The following is a 22208-nucleotide window of genomic DNA, read 5'->3' as shown; positions in this document are numbered from 1 at the left end:
CAGTCAGTGGCAATGTTTAACCAGGGTCTTTTTTAGGGACTATTTATTTCCCTTTTTGATAACCAGCTACAGTCTACAGTACCACAATAAAACACCTTGATATCTTACTTCATAGATATGACTTCCTGCCCTGGCTTGGAAGTTTTCATTTGATGGAAAAAGGTGTTTTTGATAGCTAAATGGAAGCATTGTTGTAAGCTGCTAAAATTTAAAGCTAATCTTTAAAAGGTTAGGGACAGGGTTGGTATGGTGTAAATCTCATAATACATTAAGGAGGGCTTTGAGGTCAGTTGTTTTGCTTCAGATCACACCCAGATCCATCGACCTATCAAGGAGCACAGTGGTCAGATTCTGCTTTGACAGCTGGAATTCTTTTGACTGATGTCATGGCTATTGAATAGTGTCAATTTTTAGATTACGATCTTCCCTTGTTACTGATTGAGATCCTACTCGGCTCCAGGAAATCTTCAGCGATCCAGACTTATTCTATCAAGTGGAGGAAATTTGCAGAATGGTTTGTGGTAGAATCTACCTACCCGTGTAAAAGTTTATTCATCATCATAGGCAGTCCCTTGGAATCGAGGAAGACTTGCTTCCACTCTTAGCATGAGTCCTTAGGTGGCTGTACAGTCCAATACGAAAACCACAGTCTCTGTCACAGGTGGGACAGATAGTCGTTGAGGGAAAGGGTGGGCAGGGAACCTGGTTTGTCGCATGCTCCTTCCGCTGCCTGCGCTTGATTTCTGCATGCTCTCGGCGATGAGACTCGAGAAGCTCAGTGCCCTCCCGAATGCACTTCCTCCACTTAGGGCGGTATATGGCCAGGGACTCCCAGGTGTAAATGGGGATGTCGCACTTTATCCAGGGAGGCTTTGAGGGTGTCCTTGTAACGTTTCCTCTGCCCGCCTTTGGCTCGTTTGCCGTGGACGAGTTCCGAGTAGAGCGCTTGCTTTGGGAGTCTCGTGTCTGGCATGCGAACTACGTGGCCTGCCCAGCGGAGCTGATCAAGTGTGGTCAGTGCTTCAACGCTGGGGATGTTGGCCTGGACGAGGACGCTAACGTTTGTGCGTCTGTCCTCCCAGGGGATTTGCCTCGCCACACAGCACTGCCCCCAGACATCAAGATCCACGGCGTGGCCCTGGACAACGTGGACCACTTCCCCTATCTCGGGAGCCTCCTAACAACAAGAGCAGGCATTGATGATGAGATCCAACATCGCCTCCAGTGCACCAGTGCAGCCTTTGGCCGCCTGAGGAAAAGGGTGTTTGAAGACCAGTCCCTCAAAACTGTCACCAAGCTCATGGTCTACAGGGTCGAAGTAATACCCGCCCTCCTGTGTAGCTCAGAGACGCGAACCATCTACAGGAGACACCTCAAGTCGTTGGAGAAACAACACCAGCGATGTCTCTGCAAGAAAAGTTTATTAATACCAGTATAAATGCAGTAATTGAGCGAGGTCTAAAGCCCAGTTGTGTCCTGTTACATGTGACCCTGATCATAGTCTTTCATGAACCATTAGTATCAAGTCAATAGGTTTTCATCCCTTTGTGTCGCACTTAATGCAAACTATATGCTAGATGCATCCAAATTGACCTCCCTCAATTCCTAATGAGATCTTAGTGTAATCCTTAATGAGCTGTAGGCCCATTGTTTGAAATTCTTTGAACATGTGATTTGAAATGTATTATCTAGTGGAGGACATTTAAGTAGTGTCAGTTTCAGCTTGCAGAATGAGTTGTAGAGGAGAATGTTGTTCTTGGATTCACCCAGGGTTTTCACCCAAGAGAGTCTCACAGTTTCATTTGGGTAAGGGTTTGTTGCTCTTCCTGTTTAAGAATTGGATGAGAATACCCATAAGAGCTTTGTATTTTGTGTTCACCTAGTTAAGGCCTTTATAAAATCCTGTTTGTTATTTATATTGTAAGAAGATCTTGGGCAGAGTGTTCACAAAGAATAATATGAAATAACGAGTGGATAATTTTCTCTATTGTAACTGATAAACATCCCAAAGAGCTGGTTAAGCGTCTTTCCACTCGTTCCATGGCTACTATCTGGACTTCTCTTGATCTGGTTTTCATTGACAGTGTCCGCAGGGCAGCTACATGGACTACCCTCACATGTTTCTTCAGCATTGCTGTTTAAATTGTTCCAGATAAGGTCACCCTCCTCCTAAAATGGGACCACTTTAGTATGGCTCCTAAATTGTTTCAGGATGCCTGAATGATGATAAATGCCAGATGAGTAACTTTGTAGGGTCTGTGACAAATCTTAACATCTGACATGCTTAATGCCATGAGACTGTTTATATAACGTATTAAAATGTTACGACTACGTGAATTTCCTGTCAATTTTTCCATTATAAGTTCCTACATTCACACTTACAATAGAAACTAACCATGCAAATGTGTCATGCTGTAAATGCACTTTCCTGCCAGTCGAGGCGCCACCATTTACCAGAAATATAAAAATAAGGACAGAATGTATGACTATAAAATAGGAACTGAATTATGTCACTGGTGTTTCTGCAATATTCCCTCATTCATTCTCTGTGCTGACAGCACAGCTGAGTTTGCAATTTCACTTTGAAAGAAAGAATTGCGTTTATATAGCGCCTTTCACGAACACCGGACATCTCAAAGCGATTTACAGCCAATGAGGTACTTTTGGAGTGTTGTCACTGTTGTAATGTGGGAAACGCGGCAACAAATTTGCACACAGCAAGCTCCCACAAACAGCAAAGTGATAAGGACCAGATAATCTGCTTTTGTTATGCTGATTAAGGGATAAATATTAGCCAGGACACCGGGGGGGAACTCCCCTGCTCTTCTTCGAAATAGTGCCATGGGATCTTTTACGTCCACCTGAGAGGGCAGACGGGGCCTTGGTATAATATCACATCTGAAAGACGGCACCTCCGACTGTGCAGCATTCCCTCAGCACTGCACCGGAGTGTCAGCCTAGATCTTTGTGCTTAAATCCCTGGAGTGGGACTTGAACCCACAACCTTCTGATTCAGAGGCGGGAGTGCTACCCACTGAGCCACAGCGGACATCACCAGACGGTGCTGAAGGAAGAGACAGGTGGATTGTGGACTTGAGCCTGTGTCCCATCACTGTGTGAGACATTCCAAAATGTACACCATCATTTACTTACTAAGTTTGTAAACGATGGCCCCCATTTAACCAAACTCAACCAGGGCAGCAGGTGAGATGCGACAGTTGGCTGCGCAAGAGGAAAAAAAATCAACCAGGGAATCTCGGGGTGTGGCAGAGTCTTAAATAATTGCTTTGCATAAGTCTTCACTCCTGTCGACGATGCTTTAATAGCAACAATGGATTGCACTGTCGATATTTAAATATTTCCATTAACCAAAAAGAATCCGATGAGAATGATGAATACAGAGGTGTCAATTTATCACGACCTTTAACAGTCTTGTGTCCATCTTGGCTCTGTGCCAAGCCTTGTGCGGAAACGGTCACTAATGTGTTAAGCAAATACTTTCTCAGTCATTGTTGTCTGTTATATAGTAAACACTTTTATCACTTCCTTGAATACACAGTTGGCAACTGCAAACACGGCCGTACCAGTTGAGATGTGAACTAGACGAGAAAGACATTGCAACCTTGAACTGTATTGTAACAATGTACCTTCATACAGAAATGGAAGGGCACTGAACACAATGTTCAGGCACTTGTATGTCTGAACTTGAAAAGTTGCCTGAAAAATATGACCAGTATAGAAATCAAGTTGTTGTGAACTCAACCTGTTTTTGGTAAAACGGTTTAAACAGGGGATTGAACACGTTTCTGGCTTTTTCCCTGTGCTCATGGCTGAGAGACGTTGCCCCTTTAAAAAATTTTGCTGTACAAGTTGCAATATTCAATATTTGTTTCTGCTTTCTTGCTCCAGCCCTGTAGATGGTGCTGTGCTTTCAGAACATCTCACGACAAGATAGTACAGAGTGTACAAAAAACACTTGACCTACTGTACAGCACCATCTGCAGACCTGGAAGTCAGAAATTGTTTTTCTGTTTAACTCGGCCCACGCAGTGTTTTCTATAATCTACATTTCCATTTGTTGCCGTCAGCAAAGGTTGGAAGTGTTGATCAGGTATGACTTTCACTTAGGTCGCTATGTTTGCTGTAGCTGCTTGTTAATGCTATATTTTTGTTACTAAGGCCTATAGCAAATGCATTTCTGGAATCTTGGGGAAGGCAGATAGGAACCTCTTGTTTGTTTTGGTTTCAGAATGCTTTTTTGGTTAGGGGGTGGTGCTGAGAGATGTGAATTAATCAGTTACTTGCACCAATTGCCAAAAGTTTGCAAACTTGAAACAGTTGACCATTTCCGCGTTAGTGTGCCTCAAATTACCCAGCAGTTGTCCATAGGGCCCTTTTGGAACAAACCAGGACCATTCAAGAAGGGGCTTTATCGTTCGATAAGATAAACAACTTTTAAAAATGTCATTATTGAATTTGTTGTAAGACACGTGCACTTTGTTAACAATAGCTGTTTTGTTATTGACGTTTCCGTGTCCCGGAGGAATGCCACTCTCCCCATGGTGTTACTCATTCATACGACAAAAGTATCGTTGCTTTCTATCCTTCAGCAAAATGAGAATGTCATTATTACACTAAAGACAACTTTACTGGACCTTTCATGTAAGGGGACTAATTCAGAACCACAAACTCCAAGTTACACAGGCGTTGTTGTACCCAGGATAATCTTTTAAGTTTTCAAGCAACGAAAATGCTGAAAGCTGCTCTGTGGCAGTGGCCATTGTTCCACTGGTGCTTGCTCACGATTCCTTGAAGGATTTGTTTAAATATGAACCGTACACGTTCGCAAGTTTATTACTTGAAGTTCATTCTTGCTTCAGTCCACAGCTGCCTGTTCAGCTTTCAGAAACCAGGAAGGCTATTTTCACACAAAAAATAGAAGACATTTGGAACTCGCTTCCCCTCAAAGGCTGCGGATTCTGGGTTAATTGGAGCTTTCGTGACTGAGATCGCTAGAATTTTTGTTAGGCAAGGGTGTCGAGATACGGAGCAAAGGTGGGTCAATGGAGTTGAGGTACGGATCTGTCATGATTGATGCTGAATGGCCTGCTTGTGTTCTTAATGTTCCTGGAAGATTTTCATCTTGTTACCTGGAATCTGTCCCTTAAGGATATTCTTCAGTTAGTTTCTAATTTTAAAAGACAATTTCTGAACAAATGAGTTGGGGAATACTCTCCTCCATCATCCTGCTGCATTCTTTAATGATAAATAGATAGAATGAGAGGGCGGCCATGTCCATCTCTCTGGGAATGCTGCCTCAGAAACGCAGGTCAGCCCATGTTCGAGTCGGAGCAGACAGGCACAATCTCCTCGCTTGCTTGGAGGCAGAACGGAATCAGGCATTTCATTTAAAAAGGAAACGTAAGACATCGTCAAGACATCTTCCTTTGCATAATCACTGGCAATAGTAACTTCTATTGAAAATAATGCATTCTTTCTCACATTAATTTGCTTTAGTTTAACACAGAAATACAGCAATTGTGCATATTCGCTTGATCGTGGCACTACATCCTGCCGACCACCCCTGGCATATAGGTACTTGTTGCCTCTTTGGGTGCAGTATTATGTTACTTTTGCATTGATACGATGTGTTTTTGCATTGTGCATCAACGCAATAGTGGGCGTATAACCAAAGACATGAGGTGTGGGGTCTCCTCTAGAGAGCTACCTCATACCACTTTGAATTGGCATCAAATACAGGACAACTGAGTCAGGTCATGTGTTCAAGCTGCAGATACTTGAGGACGTAATCCAGTGCTGCAATGTCAGAGGTGCCAACTTTCTGTCCTCTCAGGTGTCCGTACAGAATTCCATGGCACCTTTTGAAGAAGAGCAGGAGAACCAACATTTATCCATCAACCAACAGTACCGAACACATAGTATCTGGTCATCTATCTCATTGCTGTTTGTGGGACTTGGCTGTGCACAAATTGGCTGCTGCGTTTCCCACATTACAACAATGACTGCATCTCAAAGTACTTCATTGCCTGTGAAGTGCTCTGTGGTGTCTTGAGGTCATGAAAGTTGCTATATAAATGCAAGTTCTTTATCTCCCTTTCTTCCTTCCGTCTGTTTTACAGCTGCAATTTAAACACTGTATTTTATAATGCTAACCTAATCTCCTGGGTAAAAATAAGCCGATGTGCTGCTATTTCTGGGATGTCGGGCAGTGCAAAGTTTTTGGCTATGGCACTTTCGTGTGCAATGGCCTCCAGACCAATTTCACACTATGCACACTGTGTACATATGGAATTCCCCCCTAAAATCATCTGTACTCTTCTTTATACATGATCGAACAAGTTCCTGTACAAATGAAGGGGAACAGATGTGCTGCAGAGAGGCACGAATGCAATTATTCACTGTGTATATGGCTTCCTTAACTGCACCCAACAGTTTGAGTCACCTTCAGAAGTGCTTTACGAATGTTAACTCAATGGAAGTGTTAAAGGTTTTGCTTAAAGCTACTTAGAGTTTTTTGAGGGAGATCTGTAATATAATAACAGTTTCAGACAGGAGAGCACCTTTGGTCCATGGAGCCCACGACCCACACTAGTCCTTTGGTGCATTTCTAGAACCCTGAATACAATTTGTTGCCAAAAACCTGTCTAGTTCCTTCTCGGAACCTATTAAAGTTTCTTTTACCCCTTACCCATACCGGTAATCTATCACATACTTATCACACTTTTAGTAAAATAAAAGTTCCTGCTGCACTTACGATTTTTTGTCCTTAATTTGTAAATATGATCCTTTGTGCTTAAATTCTGTACACGGCAGAAAAACTTATTTGGATCCAATTTGTTCGCTTCATCCATCATTTTAAACACTTCCATCATACCCACCACTCACTCTTCTCTTTCAAGAGAGAAAAGACACAGGGTAGTCAATCTTTCCTCATGCATCATTCTCTGAAGTCCTGGGATCAACCTTGTAGCATTTCTCTGCACGCCCTCCAATAACTAAATATCCGTTTTTGAAATAAGGACTTACATTTATATAGTGCCTTTCATGATCTCTGGGCGTTTCAAAGCGCTTTACAACCAATGAAATACTTTTGGAGTGTAGTCACTGTTGTAATGTAGGAAACGCGGCAGCCAATTTGCGCACAGCAAGGTCCCACAAACAGCAATGTGATAATGACCAGATAAACTGTTTTTTATTATGTTGATTGAGGGATAAATATTGGCCAGAACACCGAGGATAACTCCCTGCTTTTCTTCGAAATAGTACCATGGGATCTTTTACGTCCATCTGAGAGAGCAGACGGGGCCTCGGTTTAATGTCTCGTCTGAAAGACGGCACCTCTGACACTGCAGCACTCCCTCAGCACTGCACTGGAGTGTCAGCCTAGATTTATGTGCTCAAATCCCTGGAGTGGGATTTGAACCCACAACCTACTGACTCAGAGGCGACTGTGCATCTAAATGGGGAAGGTTTTTAAAAAAAAAAGCCAAGGTTCCTGCTGCAAGGATACATGTGTCAACTTTGGGTGAGGATAGGTTCAGGCTTAACTGATGCTCCCAACCGTCAGATAATGGTCACATAAACTGCCAACACGTTCCAGAGTTTGACTTCAAGAGCGGCCATGGGTAAAATAACCGAAGGACACCAGCATTTGTGGAACTGCATCCATCATGAGTTAGTGTCTTCAGGAGATCAGAGGGGAAGATTGCCGAGGGAGGAACAAGACACAAAAGTAAACCTGTGACACAGGCTAACTTTAAAATACCTCCATGTAAATAGGGGTGTGAGAGGCTAGTAGTTGAATTTGGTGGATTAGCATCCCAGAGGTTGAGTGTTCAAACCCCACCGTGGCAATTTGTGAAATTGAATTAACTGCATCGAGCAATTTGTGGGCTTGCATTACAAGAATAACACACAAGCTGCTGGATTTTTGTAAAATCTCAAATAACCTGTCACCACAACATGGCTCGGCCCTTGTCTGTGTCATGCATATCCCAAGAACAAATAAATAAAGCAGTATCTCTGAAAATTATTTATAAACTATAAAATTACACATATATCCAAATAGTAATTCAGAAAAAATAAATATTATTCATAAAAAATAAATAGGGAGATTCAAGCTGAGTGCAGTACTCCAGATGTGGTCTCACCAAGGCCAAGCACTATTTTACAATGACCTCTCTGGATTTGCATGTTCCTGTCCCTTGTTGTGCACCACAACATTCTGTTTGCTATTTTAGCAGCTTGGGAACATTGTGCTGAACCAGAGGACACAGATTTAAGGTGACTGGTAAAAGAACCAAAAGCGACATGAGGAAACATTTTTTTACGCAGCGAGCGGTTATGATGTAGAATGCACTGCCTGAAAGTGTGGTGGAGACAGATTCAATCGTAGCTTTCAAAAGGGAATTGGATAAGTACCTGAAGGGGAAAAAAATTGCAGGGCTACGGGGAAAGGGCGGGGGAGTGAGACTAACTGAAGTGCTCTTGCAGAGAGCCGGCACAGGCTCGATGGGCCGAATGGCTTTCTACTGTGCCGTAACCATTCTATGATTCTATGATCTCCCTCTCCTGCTCCAGTACATCAAATGCATTCCCATTTAGCACATAATCTACATCAACCTTCACTCTGCCAAATGTCATAACCTTACATTTCCCTGCATTAAATGGCATCTGCCAATACTCTGCCCACTGATCAAACTTATCAAGATCCTTTTGAATTAGTGCACATTGATAGTAATCATTTGCCACTACTCCTGCAAAGTTGAACACTTTTGACATAATTCCATTGAAATCATTTATAAAATTTAAAAACAACAACACTGAATCTTGTGGCACTGGTAACTGGCAGCCAACCGGAAGCCTATCCATGTACTAATACCCGTTGTCTACCAATCAACCATTTATCAGTCTATTTTAATACATTCTCATCCATCTTAGGCTAATACACAACGTCCAAACCCCTATTATGTTGGATTGGGTCTGATGCCTACCTGAAATCCAGTCTCACCCATATCTACTGGGACTGTCAACACCTCAAATAAATCCAATAACTTAGTCAAGCATGACCTCCCACTCCTAAAACCATCCTGACTGTCTTGGATTAGCTCATGCCTCATAAAATGCTCCATTATATTAACCCTCTTAATACTTTCAAACACTTTGCTAATAATGGAAATAAGGCTTACAGGTGTGTAATTTGATGATACATCCCTCCTCCTTGTTTTGAAGATGGGTGTCACATTTGATTCCTGGGATGAGCAAGTAATCAGGAAGGCAAATGAAATGTTGGCCTTTATTGCCAGGGGGATAGAGTATAAAAGCAGAGAAGTCCTGCTACAACTGTACAGGGTATTGGTGAGGCCACACCTGGAGTACTGTTTTGGTCTCCATATTTAAGGAAGGATATACTTGCATTGGAGGCTGTTCAGAGAAGGTTCACTCGGTTGATTCCGGAGATGAGGGGGTTGACTTATGAGGATAGGTCGGGCCTGTACTCATTGGAGTTCAGAAGAATGAGAGGTGACCTTATTGAAACATATAAGATAATGAGGGGGCGCAGCAAGGTGGATGCAGAGAGGATATTTCCACTCATAGGGGAAACTAAAACTAGGGGACATTGTCTCAGAATAAGGGGCCGCCAATTAAAACTGAGATGAGGAGGAATTTCTTCTCTCAGTGGGTTGTAAATCTATGGAATTCTCTGCCCCAGAGAGCTGTGGCGGCTGGGTCATTGAATATATTTAAGGCGGAGGTAGACAGATTTTTGAGCGATAAGGGAATAAAGGGTTATGGGGAGCGGGCAGGGAAGTGGAGCTGAGTCCATGATCAGATCAGTCATGATATTAAATGTCGGAGTAGGCTCAGGGGGCAGGTGGCCTACTCCTGCTCTTATTTCTTATGATTCTGATGAGAGGGTTGACATGTGAGGAGAGTTTGAGTAGACTGGGCTAGACTCTCTGGAGTATAGAAGAACGAGAGGTGATCTCACTGAAACATGTAAGATTCTGAGAGGACTTGACAGGGTAGGCGTTGAGAGGTTGTTTCCCCTGGCTGGAGTATCTAGAACTAGGGGGCATAGTCTCAGGATAAGGGGTCGGTCATTTAAGCCTGAGATGAGGAGGAATTTCTTCACTCAAATGGTTGTGAATCTTTGGAATTCTCTACCCCAAAGGACTGTGGATGCTGAGTCGTTGAATATAGGCAAGGCTAAGATGGAAATATTTTTTGGACTTGAGGGGAATCAAGGGATTTGGAGATAGGGCGAGAAAGTGGCGTTGAGGTCGAAGATCAGCCATGATCGTATTGAACGGCAGAGCAGACTCGAGCGGCCGTATGGCCTAATCCTGCTCCTAATTCTTATGTTCTTATTTGCTATTATTCAATCCTCTGGAATTTGGCTTGAATCCAGTGAGACTGATATAATTAGTGATAGAAAATACCTGTGTAACAATAAACTTTACTGCCTCCGTGCGTGTTAAACAGCTCTCCCCCTCTGACTGTTATTATGTGACCTGCTGTGATACTGCTCTCCATTTTTCAGTTATTTAGCAGTGTTCCAGTGTTTCATCTGCAAAATTGCGACTATACTATGCTGCAACGTTATCTGGAGGGAAGCTGTAATGTAAGCACCTGCGAGTATGCTCACAGGTTGGTAGAGCTGTTGCATTGTAAGTAGCTTAACCTAGCTGAGGTGCTCTTGCAAAGAGTCGGCAAGGGCTCGACGAGCCGAATGGCCTTCTTCCGTGCTGCAACCATTCTATGATTCTATGGGTTGGAAATTCGGTTTGAGGCTAATTAGGGCGCTAATGGCGACGGGACGGTAAATTTTGTGTCAGGTGATGGATTGTGCCTGCAGGCACAAAATTCAGCAGCTGGGCCCTGAGTGTGGGGCGGAGCACAAAGGGACACGTTCCACACCGCTCTTAGGGTGATAGGCCGGTTGAGCAGCTGAAAATCCCGAGTTAAAGAGCCGGCCTCAGAGCGCCCTAAGAGAGGCTTCCCTGTTAAAAAGAAATCATAAAAAACCCCACAAAAAACATTTCCAATACCTTGCTCACCCCACATAAACATAAATCACAAACATTTAAAAAAAAAAGAAATAATCACCTGATGTATTCATTCCTTTCCTCACTGCCGCAGGACCAGCTCGGACTGCCCGCTTTCCCAGGTGGTCCCACTAGGGTGTGCTACGGGGCACTTTTGGGTCAGCGTTAAACAAAAATCATCGCACTGTCGAAACCGGGAGCGCTGCGCGCCGGCTTGACGCCCCTGAGCGATATTGGTCAGCGCCCCCAGCACCGGCACACTGAATGTGCCGAGCGGCACAAATGCCGGCGCTCGCAGCTCCGGACCCCTTTAGCGCCCCTGGTCTGACCCTTTCCAGGGGCGCGAAGCTACCAAATTTCTGCCCCAATTAATGTCATTATAAAAGAAAAGTGATAATTCAACCCACCTTCACTAACATCACAAAGGGACAAGTCATTATGTATAGTGTCAGCGTAGGGAGATTTTCTCTGGTCTGCATTTCCTGTGAAATTGTAAATGCTTTTGACATGAACACATTTATGATGTTGCTACACATAATGAGCAGAACAATTCTTCCTCTTATACCTTGATGTTTATCAATATACTTCAATTGTCTTTGATTTCTAACTTGTTGCAGCAGACAGGTTTATTTAACATCCTGGTAATTTGATTGATTGGCAAAGCCCTGCTGATGGATGGGTGTGGGAAGGGGGCGGGGGGGAGGAAGGTGGCAGTAATTGTTTTCTCTATAATGAGTGGATCCTCGTGAAATTCTCCTGGTGAATCACAGGATAGGCTTTATAATGACAGGTACATTACATATTTTAACAGCATGTCTTGCAATTGGGAGTTGTTATTTCTGAGAGGGAATTGAAATTTGCTGGGACAAATGATTATTTAGGTCTGATTACTAAACCCCCTCGACCCGGCCTCCAGCAGAACCTCCCCGTGAACTTCCAGCAGACCCCTCTCGCAAGCTCCAGTAGACTCCAGCTGCCCAAATGTTTAGCAGAACCTTCTCTCAGAAGCCTAATGTCTCCCCCAAACCACCATCAGAACCCTCCTCCATTTTAGAGCTGGTAATTTATTTAAATGCAGGGAAAACTAACCAAGCTGTGGAATAGAGGGCAGCTTGCCAGAGTGTATTGCAAGGGGATGCCAGATTGTAAAATTGTTGTTTCCAGCAGGTAGTCGAGGGAGAGAGCACAGCTCCTCCGTGAGTTTGGTACTGCCGGGAAAAGTAACGAAGAGTGGCTAGCTGACAGAGACAGGTTGGTGAACAGAAGCCTATTGAAAGCTCCGAGGTCCGAAAGCCATGGTTTGCAGAAGGCGGCTAACAAAGAGACAGAGACCTAGGGAGCCATTATAAGTTAGGCTGACTATACGCCCCCGGATTAGGTACTGTGTCCCCGGCCAGACAATGTCCCCAGAAGAGTCCCTGGTTCTGGAAACTAGTCCCCGAATAAAATGTTCAATGATTACATTTACAGATTTAGGAAAATAAATTTAAAATTTCATCCCCATTAGTTACATCCAAAAACAGTGCGTTATAATTAGTTATCACAGGTACAGCTGATGTTTGAACAACATTCGTGGTGATGTGCTGGAGGTGCCACTCACCATGTCATCAAACCAGGGTGACTGCTGATTGGTGGCAGAGCTGATCAATCAGTGCAGGGGGAAATTGAGCTGCATCTACATGATGAATAAATTAGACGAATAAAGTGCGGGCAGAGGTGGAAGAAGGACAGAGGGCTAGTGGATGGTGTATTTTTAAAAGAATGGAGCAAAGACAGCGTGTCAAATTTAAGAAAGTAAGATAACCAGTATCTTTAAGTACTTGTATATTCTATGTTCTTACTCATTGAGGTGCTTTATTTAACCCCTCGTTCTAATGAAATCTGGTCCCAAATTTTAAATGTTATTTTCATAGATGCTGATTGCGCTGGGGCAGTTTGATTTTGTTTCTACTTGCTTGCATATGTAGATTTAAAAAAAAATCTTATCTAATCAATCTTTACAGCCCACAGATTCGCTTTTTAGGCCCCTTTGTCTTTGTTTTTAGCTTGTGTGCAGTGATACTGAATAAAACACTAGTCATCTTCATCATCATAGGCAATCCCTCGAAATCGAGGAAGACTTGCTTCCACTCTAAAAGTGAGTTCTCAGGCGGCTGTACAGTCCATTATGGGAATTATAGTCTCGGTCACAGGTGGGACAGACAATGGTTGAAGGAAAGGGTGGGTGGGGAGTCTGGTTTGCCTCACGTTCCTTCCGCTGTCTGTGCTTGTTTTCTGCATGCTCTCGACGACGAGACTCGAGGTGCTCAGCCTCCTCCCGGATGCTCTTCCTCCATTTTGGGCGGTCTTGGGCCAGGGATTCCCAGATGCTGGTGGGGATGTTGCACTTTATCAGGGAGGCTTTGAGGGTGTCCTTGAAATATTTCCTCTGCCCATCTGGGGCCGTGCAGGAGTTCCAAGTACAGCGCATGTTTAGAGAGTCTCGATGTGGCCCACCCAACGGAGCTGGTCGAGCATGGTCAGTGCTTCGATGCTGGGGATGTTGGCCTGAGCGAGAACACTGACATTGGTGCATCTATCCTCCCAGTGGATTTGCAGGATCTTGCGGAGGCAGTGTTGGTGGTATTTCTCCAGCGTTTTGAGGTGTCTGCTGTACATGGTCCACATCTCTGAGCCATACAGGAGGGTGGGTATCACTACTGCCCGGTAGTCCATAAGCTTGGTGCCAGATTTGAGGTCCTAGTCTTCAAACACTCTCTTCCTCAGGTGACCAAAGGCTGCGCTGGGTCGCTGGATGTGGTGTTGGACCTTGTCATCGATGTCTACCCTTGCTGATAGTAGACTCCCGAGGTATGGAAAATGGTCCACGTTGTCCAAGGCCGCGCTGTGGATTTTGATGACCGGGGGGGGGGGCAGTGCTGTGTGGCGGGGTCAGATTGGTGGAGGACCATTGTCTTACGGATGTTTAGCATAAGGCCCATGCTTTCGTATGCCTCGGTGAAGATGTTGACGATGTCTTGGAGTTCGGCCTCTGAGTTTGCGCTGACATAATCGTCGTCCCCATACTATAGTTTGATGATAGAGGATGGGACGACCTTGGATCTGGCCTGGAGGCGGTGAAGGTTGAACAGGTTCCCATTGGTTCTATAGTTTAGTTCCACTCCAGCAGGAGCTTATTGAGAGTGAGATGAAGCATTGCAGGGAGGAAGATCGAGAAAAGCGTTGATGCGATGACGCAGCCCTGCTTGACCCCGATCCGGACATGAATTGGGTCTATGGTGGATCCGTTGGGTCAGGATCACGGCTTGCATGTCGTCGTGGAGCAGGCGGAGGATGGTGACAAACTTTTGGCTGAAGCCGAAATGGAGGAGGACGCTCCATAGTCCCTCACGGTTGACAGTGTTAAAGGCCTTTGTGAGATCAAAGAAGGCCATGTACAAGAGTTGATGCTGTTCCCTGCATTTCTCTTGTAGTTGTCGTGCGGTGTTGTACCCCTTAGTGGACGGAATCCGCATTGCGACTCTGGGAGGAGCTCTTCAGCCACAGGGAGAAGACGGTTGAAGAAGATTCTTGCAATGACCTTCCCAGTGGCTGACAGCAGGGAGATTCCTCTGTAGTTGCCGCAGTCGGACTTGTCCCCTTTTTTGAAGATGGTCACATTTACAGCATCTCTGGCATGCTCTCCTCCTTCCAGATAAGAGAGATGAAGTCATGCATTCATGCCAATAGTGCTTCTCTGCCATACTTTAGTGCCTCAGCGGGGATTTCATCTGCCCCTGATGCCTTGTTGTTCTTGAGCTTACGGATGGCTTTTTCGACCTCATCAGGATTGGTGTTTTGTTGAGATGGTGGCGGGTAGCATGCTGTGGGATGGAGTCGAGGGCACTTGCGTCAAAGGCAGAGTCGCAATTGAGATCTTCAAAATGCTCCTTCTAGCGGGCCCTGACTGCCTCAGTGTCCTTAATGAGTACCTCTCGTTCTTGGCCAGCAGTGGGGTGGGGCCTTGGGTGCTTGGGCCGTAGGTGGACTTGACTGCACTGAAGAAACTTCGCACGCCATGGTTGTCCAGCCAGCTGCTGGATTGCCTGTGCTTTCTCCATCCACAAACTATTTTTTGGAAACATAGCAATATAGAAAATAGGTGCAGGAGCAGGCCATTCGGCCCTTCAAGCCTGCACCGCCATTCAATATGATCATGGCTGATCATTTAACTTCAGTACCCCAGCCCAGCCTTCTCTCCATACCTCCTGATCCCTTTAGCCGTAAGGGCCATATCTAACTCCCTTTTGAATATGTCCAACAAACTGGACTCAACAACTTTCTGTGGCAGAGAATTCCATAGGTTCACAACTCTCTGGGTGAAAAAGTTTCTCCTCATCTCGGGCCTATATGGATTACTCCTTATCCTTAGATTGTGTCCCCTGGTTCTGGACTTCCCCAACATTGGGAACATTCTTCCAGCATCTAACCTGTCCCGTCTTGTCAGAATTTTATTTGTTTCTATGAGATCCCCTCTCATTCATCTAAATTCCAGTGACTATAAGCCTAGCCGATCCAGACTTTCCTCATATGTCAGTGCTGCCATCCCGGGAATCAGTCTGGTGAACCTTCGCTGCACTCTCTCAATAGCAAGCATGTCCTTCCTCACATTAGGAGACCAAAATTGCACACAATACTCAAGGTGTGGTCTCACCAAGGCACAACTGCAGCAAGACCTCCCTGCCCCTGTACTCAAATCCCCTCGCTATGAAGGCCAGCATGCTATTTGCTTTCTTTACTGCCTACTGTACCTGCATGCCTACCTTCAATGACTGATGTACCATGACACCCAGGTCTCGTTGCACCTCCCCTTTTACTAATCCGTCACCATTCAGATAATAATCTGCCTTCCTGTTTTTGCCACCAAAGTGGATAACCTCACATTTATCCACATTATACTGCCATGCATTTTCCCAGTCACCTAATCTGTCTAAGTCCTCCTGCAGCCTCTTAGCATCCTCCTCACAGCTCACACTGTCACCCAGCTTAGTGTAATCTGCAAACTTGGAGATATTACATTCACTTCCTTCGTCTAAATCATTAATGTATATTGTGAATAGCTGGGGTCCCAGCACTGAACCCTGCGACACCCCACTAGTCACTGCCTGCCAAAGGACCCGTTTATTCCCACTCTTTGCTTCCTGTCTGCCAACCATTTCTCTATCCACGTCAATACATTACCCCCAATACCATGTGCCTTAATTTTGCACACTAATCTCTTGTGTGGGACCTTGTCAAAAGCCTTTTGAAAGTCCAAATACACCACATCTACTGGTTCTCCCTTATCCACTCTACTAGTTACATCCTCAAAAAACTCTAGAAGATTTGTCAAGCATGATTTCCCTTTCATAAATATATGCTGACTTGGACCAATCCTGTCACTGCTTTCCAAATGTGCTGCTATTACATCTTTAATAATTGACTCCAGCATTTTCCCCACCACCGATGTCAGGCTAACCGGTCTATAATTCCCTGTTTTCCATCTCCCTCCTTTTTTAAAAAGTGGTGTTACATTAGCTACCCTCCAGTCCATAGGAACTAATCCAGAGTCCACGGAATGTTGGAAAATGACCACCAATAGAAACATAGAAACATAGAAAATAGGTGCAGGAGCAGGCCATTCAGCCCTTCTAGCCTGCACCGCCATTCAACGAGTTCATGGCTGAACATGAAACTTCAGTACCCACTTCCTGCTTTCACGCCATACCCCTTGATCCCCCGAGTAGTAAGGACTTCATCTAACTCCCTTTTGAATATATTTAGTGAATTGGCCTCAACTACTTCCTGTGGTAGAGAATTCCACAGGTTCACCACTCTCTGGGTGAAGAAGTTTCTCCTTATCTCGGTCCTAAATGGCTTACCCCTTATCCTTAGACTGTGACCCCTGGTTCTGGACTTCCCCAACATTGGGAACATTCTTCCTGCATCCAACCTGTCCAAACCCGTCAGAATTTTAAACGTTTCTATGAGGTCCCCTCTCACTCTTCTGAACTCCAGTGAATACAAGCCCAGTTGATCCAGTCTTTCTTGATAGGTCAGTCCCACCATCCCGGGAATCAGTCTGGTGAATCTTCGCTGCACTCCCTCAATAGCAAGTATGTCCTTCCTCAAGTTAGGAGACCAAAACTGTACACAATACTCCAGGTGTGGCCTCACCAAGGCCCTGTACAACTGTAGCAACACCTCCCTGCCCCTGTACTCAAATCCCCTCGCTATGAAGGCCACCATGCCATTTGCTTTCTTAACCGCCTGCTGTACCTGCATGCCAACCTTCAATGACTGATGTACCATGACACCCAGGTCTCGTTGCACCTTCCCTTTTCCTAATCTGTCACCATTCAGATAATAGTCTGTCTCTCTGTTTTTACCACCAAAGTGGATAACCTCACATTTATCCACATTATACTTCATCTGCCACGCATTTGCCCACTCACCTAACCTATCCAAGTCACTCTGTAGCCTCATAGCATCCTCCTCGCAGCTCACACTGCCACCCAACTTAGTGTCATCCGCAAATTTGGAGATACTACATTTAATCCCCTCGTCTAAATCATTAATGTACAATGTAAACAGCTGGGGCCCCAGCACAGAACCCTGCGGTACCCCACTAGTCACTGCCTGCCATTCCGAAAAGTACCCATTTACTCCTACTCTTTGCTTCCTGTCTGACAACCAGTTCTCAATCCACGTCAGCACACTACCCCCAATCCCATGTGCTTTAACTTTGCACATTAATCTCCTGTGTGGGACCTTGTCGAAAGCCTTCTGAAAGTCCAAATATACCACATCAACTGGTACTCCTTTGTCCACTTTATTGGAAACATCCTCAAAAAATTCCAGGAGATTTGTCAAGCATGATCTCCCTTTCACAAATCCATGCTGACTTGGACCTATCATGTCACCATTTTCCAAATGCGCTGCTATGACATCCTTAATAATTGATTCCATCATTTTACCCACTACTGAGGTCAGGCTGACCGGTCTATAATTCCCTGCTTTCTCTCTCCCTCCTTTTTTAAAAAGTGGGGTTACATTGGCTACCCTCCACTCGATAGGAACTGATCCAGAGTCAATAGAATGTTGGAAAATGACTGTCAATGCATCCGCTATTTCCAAGGCCACCTCCTTAAGTACTCTGGGATGCAGTCCATCAGGCCCTGGGGATTTATCGGCCTTCAATCCCATCAATTTCCCCAACACAATTTCCCGACTAATAAAGATTTCCCTCAGTTCTCCTCCTTAATAGACCCTCTGACCACTTTTATGTCCGGAAGGTTGTTTGTGTCCTCCTTAGTGAATACTGAACCAAAGTACTTGTTCAATTGGTCTGCCATTTCTTTGTTCCCCGTTATGACTTCCCCTGATTCTGACTGCAGGGGACCTACGTTTGTCTTTACTAACCTTTTTCTCTTTACATACTTATAGAAACTTTTGCAATCCGCCTTAATGTTCCCTGCAAGCTTCTTCTCGTACTCCATTTTCCCTGCCCTAATCAAACCCTTTGTCCTCCTCTGCTGAGTTCTAAATTTCTCCCAGTCCCCAGGTTCGCTGCTATTTCTGGCCAATTTGTATGCCATTTCCTTGGCTTTAATACTATCCCTGATTTCCCTAGATAGCCACGGTTGAGCCACCTTCCCTTTTTTATTTTTACGCCAGACAGGAATGTACAATTGTTGTAATTCATCCATGCGTTCTCTAAATGTCTGCCATTGCCCATCCACAGTCAACCCCTTAAGTATCATTAGCCAATCTATCTTAGCCAATTCATGCCTCATACCTTCAAAGTTACCCTTCTTTAAGTTCTGGACCATGGTCTCTGAATTAACTGTTTCATTCTCCATCCTAATGCAGAATTCCACCATATTATGGTCACTCTTCCCCAAGGGGCCTCGCACAATGAGATTGCTAATTAATCCTCTCTCATTACACAATGCATCTACTATTTCTGGGGCCACTTCGTTAAGTACTCTAGGATGCAGACTATCAAGCCCTGGGGATTTATTGGCCTTCAGTCCCTTCAATTTCCCTAACACCATTTCCTGACTAATAAGGATTTCCCTATGTTCCCCCTTCACGCTAGACCCTCGGTCCCCTAGTATTTTCAGGAGGTTATTCGTGTCTTCCTTAGTGAAGACAGAACCAAAGTATTTGTTCAATTGGTCTGCCATTTCCTTGTTCCCCATTATGAATTCACCTGATTCTGACTGCAAGGGACCTATATTAGTCTTCACTAATCTTTTTCTCTTCACATATCTACAGAAGCTTTTGCTGTCAGTTTTTTTTTGTTCCCTGCAAGCTTGCTCTCATACTTTATTTTCCCCCTCCTAATTAAACCCTTTGTCCTCCTCTGCTGAATTTTAAATTTCTCCCAGTCCTCAGGTTTGCTGCTTTTTCTGGCCAATTTATATGCCTCTTCCTTGGATTTAACACTTTCCCTAATTTCCCTTGTTAGCCACGGTTGAGCCACCTTCCCTTTTTTTATTTTTACTCCAGACAAGGATGTACAATTGTTGTAGTTCATCCATGTGATCTTTAAATGTCTGCCATTGCCTATCCACTGTCAACCCTTTAAGTATCATTCGCCAATCTATCCTAGCCAATTCATGTCTCATACTGTCAAAGTTTCCTTTCTTTAAGTTCAGGTCTCTAGTCTCTGAATTAACTGTGTCACTTTCCATCTGAATGAAGAATTGTACCATATTATGGTCACTCTTCCCCAAGGGGCCTCGCACGACCAGATTGCTAATTAATCCTCTCTCGTTACACACGACCCAGTCTAGGATGGTCTGCTCTCCAGTTGGTTCCTCGACATATTGGTCTAAAAAACCATCCCTTATACACTCCAGGAACTCCTCCTCCACAGTATTGCTACCAGTTTGGTTAGCCCAATCAATATGTAGATTAAAGTCACCCATGATAACTGCTATACCCTAATTGCATGCGTCCCTAATTTCCTGTTTGATGCCATCCCCAATCTCCCTACTGCTGTTTGGTGGTCTGTACACAACTCCCACTAACATTTTCTGCCCTTTGGTGTTTCGCAGCTCTACCCATTTGGGCCCAAGTTTCGAGCCGCGATAGAACGGCGCAGTCCCGACCTGGACGCCCGTTTTTCGCGCCACAAAGTGCGCCTAAAAAAACCCTCCAGATTCTCCATCTCCCTGCAGGTCCTCTGGCCCTCGGCGCAGCGCAGCAGGAGCTGTAGGGGGCGGAGCCAGGTCCCTGTGCTGAAAACAGTGCCGGGACCTCTGCACATGCGCGCTACAGTGGGCACGCAAGTGCAGTCGCTCCAGGCGCCCAAAACTATGTGGGAGGGGCCCGAAGCACACAGCCCCCTAGCCCTGGCCGAATGGCCTCACTGGGGCTGCGTGAATAAGGCTCCTCCCACGGCTAGCTCCTGCTTCCTCACGACCCGACTCGACTCCCGCTTCCCACCCCCCGCCTCCAGACCCGACCCGACCTGACTCCCGCTTCCCCCCCCCCCCCCCCCGCCCCCGGACCCGACCCGACTCCCGCTCCCCCCCCCCCCCAGCCCCCGGACCCGACCCGACTCTTTCCCCCCCCCCCCCCACCCCCCGGACCCGACCCGACTCTTCCCCCCCCCACCCCCCCCCCCCCCCCCAGCCTCCGGACCCGACTCCCGCTTCCCGCCCCCGGACCCGACTCCCCCCCCCAGGACTGGATCAGACCCGACTACCACCCCCCACCCCCCGGATTGGATCCGACCTGACCTCCCTCCCTCCCCCCGACCCAAACCGACCTCCCTCCCACCACCCCCCCGACCCGACCCAACGCCACCTACCTGTAAATCTGATGCTGGGGACGGGCCCTGCCCGAAGTCTCGGGCCGGCCCGTTCAGCCTCCCTCCCCCTTCTCCTTTTCCCCCCCCCCATCTCCTTTCTCCCCCTTCTCCCCTTCTCCCCCCCTTCTCCCCCACCCCTCCCCCTTCTCCCCCTTCCCTCCCTCTACCCCCCTCCTCTCGCTGTCAGAAACACAGACACTGACAGACAGAGAATGAGTGACACACACAGACAGACAGAGAGATAGAGACACTGACAGAGACACACGGGGGTGGGGGGGATCCCAGCACGCTGTTGGAGGGCTCCTGGTGCTGCAGTCGGTAAGTAGAAAATGTTTTATTTATTGATTTCAAAAAAATAAATTATTTCTTATTAATTTTTTTTGATTGATTTATTGGTTGATTTATTGATGTATTTATCATTTATTATTGATGATGACTCATTATTTGTAAAACTGAAGTGTTTAATGTTTGTAAACTTCCCTTTAAACCCCCCTCCCCCCATTCCCTACGCCTGATTTGTAACCTACGCCTGATTTTCTAAAGTGTAGACAAGGTTTTTTCGAGCGTACAAAAATCTTCACTTACTCCATTCTAAGTTAGTTTGGAGTAAGTTTTCACTGACGAAACTTTGAAAACAGGCGTAAGTGGCTGGACACGCCCCCTTTTGAAAAAAAAATTCTGTTCCAAAGTGAAACTGTTCTAACTGACTAGAACTGGAGCAAACTAAATGACAAGAATTCTGATTTCTAAGATACTCCATTCTACACCAGTTGCTCCTAAAAATCAGGAGCAAATCATGTGGAAACTTGGGGCCATAGATTCCATATCATCCACACGAATGTCCTTCCTTACTATTGCGTTAATCTCCTCTGAAACCAGTAACACTATCCCATCTCCTTTTCCTTCCTGTCTATCCTTGCTGAATACTGAATACCCCTGGATGTTGAGTTCCCAGCCTTGGTTACCCTGGAGCCATGTCTCCATAATCCCAATTACATCATATCCGTTAACAGCTATCTCTGCAGTTAATTCATCCACCTTATTACGACTGCTCCTCACATTGTGACTCAGAGCCTTCAGGCTTGTTTTTTTAACACTCTTTGTCCTTTTAGAATTATGTTGTAATGTGGCCCTTATGTCGTGGGTTTATTCAGCCGCCTGTAGAGCTGCTTTGCTGCTCCCAAATTGGGTTGTTGCTTTAGGTTTAGAAATGCACTGCACTTGCGGTTTATTAGCTCCTGGATCTCCTGTTCGTTCTCGTTAAACCAGTCCTAATGTTTCCTGGTTGAGTGACCGAG

At 45.5% G+C, this 22208-nt stretch overlaps 1 protein-coding gene across 8 annotated transcripts in view; it reads left to right on the top strand.

Annotated features, from left to right (window-relative positions):
* The window catches only part of LOC139280852 (ataxin-7-like protein 1), a 464769-nt gene that overhangs the window by 205182 nt on the left and 237379 nt on the right, over positions 1 to 22208 (top strand). For 2 of the 8 annotated variants that reach the window (XM_070900608.1, XM_070900604.1), the window contains exons 1-2: positions 3997 to 4111; positions 4881 to 5055. The exons of 3 other annotated variants lie outside the window; for them this stretch is intronic. The gene's annotated coding sequence lies outside the window, so the exon portion shown is untranslated. Of the gene's footprint in view, positions 1 to 3996; positions 4112 to 4880; positions 5075 to 22208 lie in introns of those variants that run through there. 3 more of the 8 variants (XM_070900609.1, XM_070900605.1, XM_070900606.1) reach the window with 2 other exon arrangements.

The sequence above is a fragment of the Pristiophorus japonicus genome, chromosome 15, assembly GCF_044704955.1.
Source record: "Pristiophorus japonicus isolate sPriJap1 chromosome 15, sPriJap1.hap1, whole genome shotgun sequence".
In the NCBI taxonomy this organism is placed as follows: domain Eukaryota; kingdom Metazoa; phylum Chordata; class Chondrichthyes; family Pristiophoridae; genus Pristiophorus; species Pristiophorus japonicus.
Note: the sequence above shows the minus strand (reverse complement) of the source record. Positions and strands in the feature narration are given on the sequence as shown.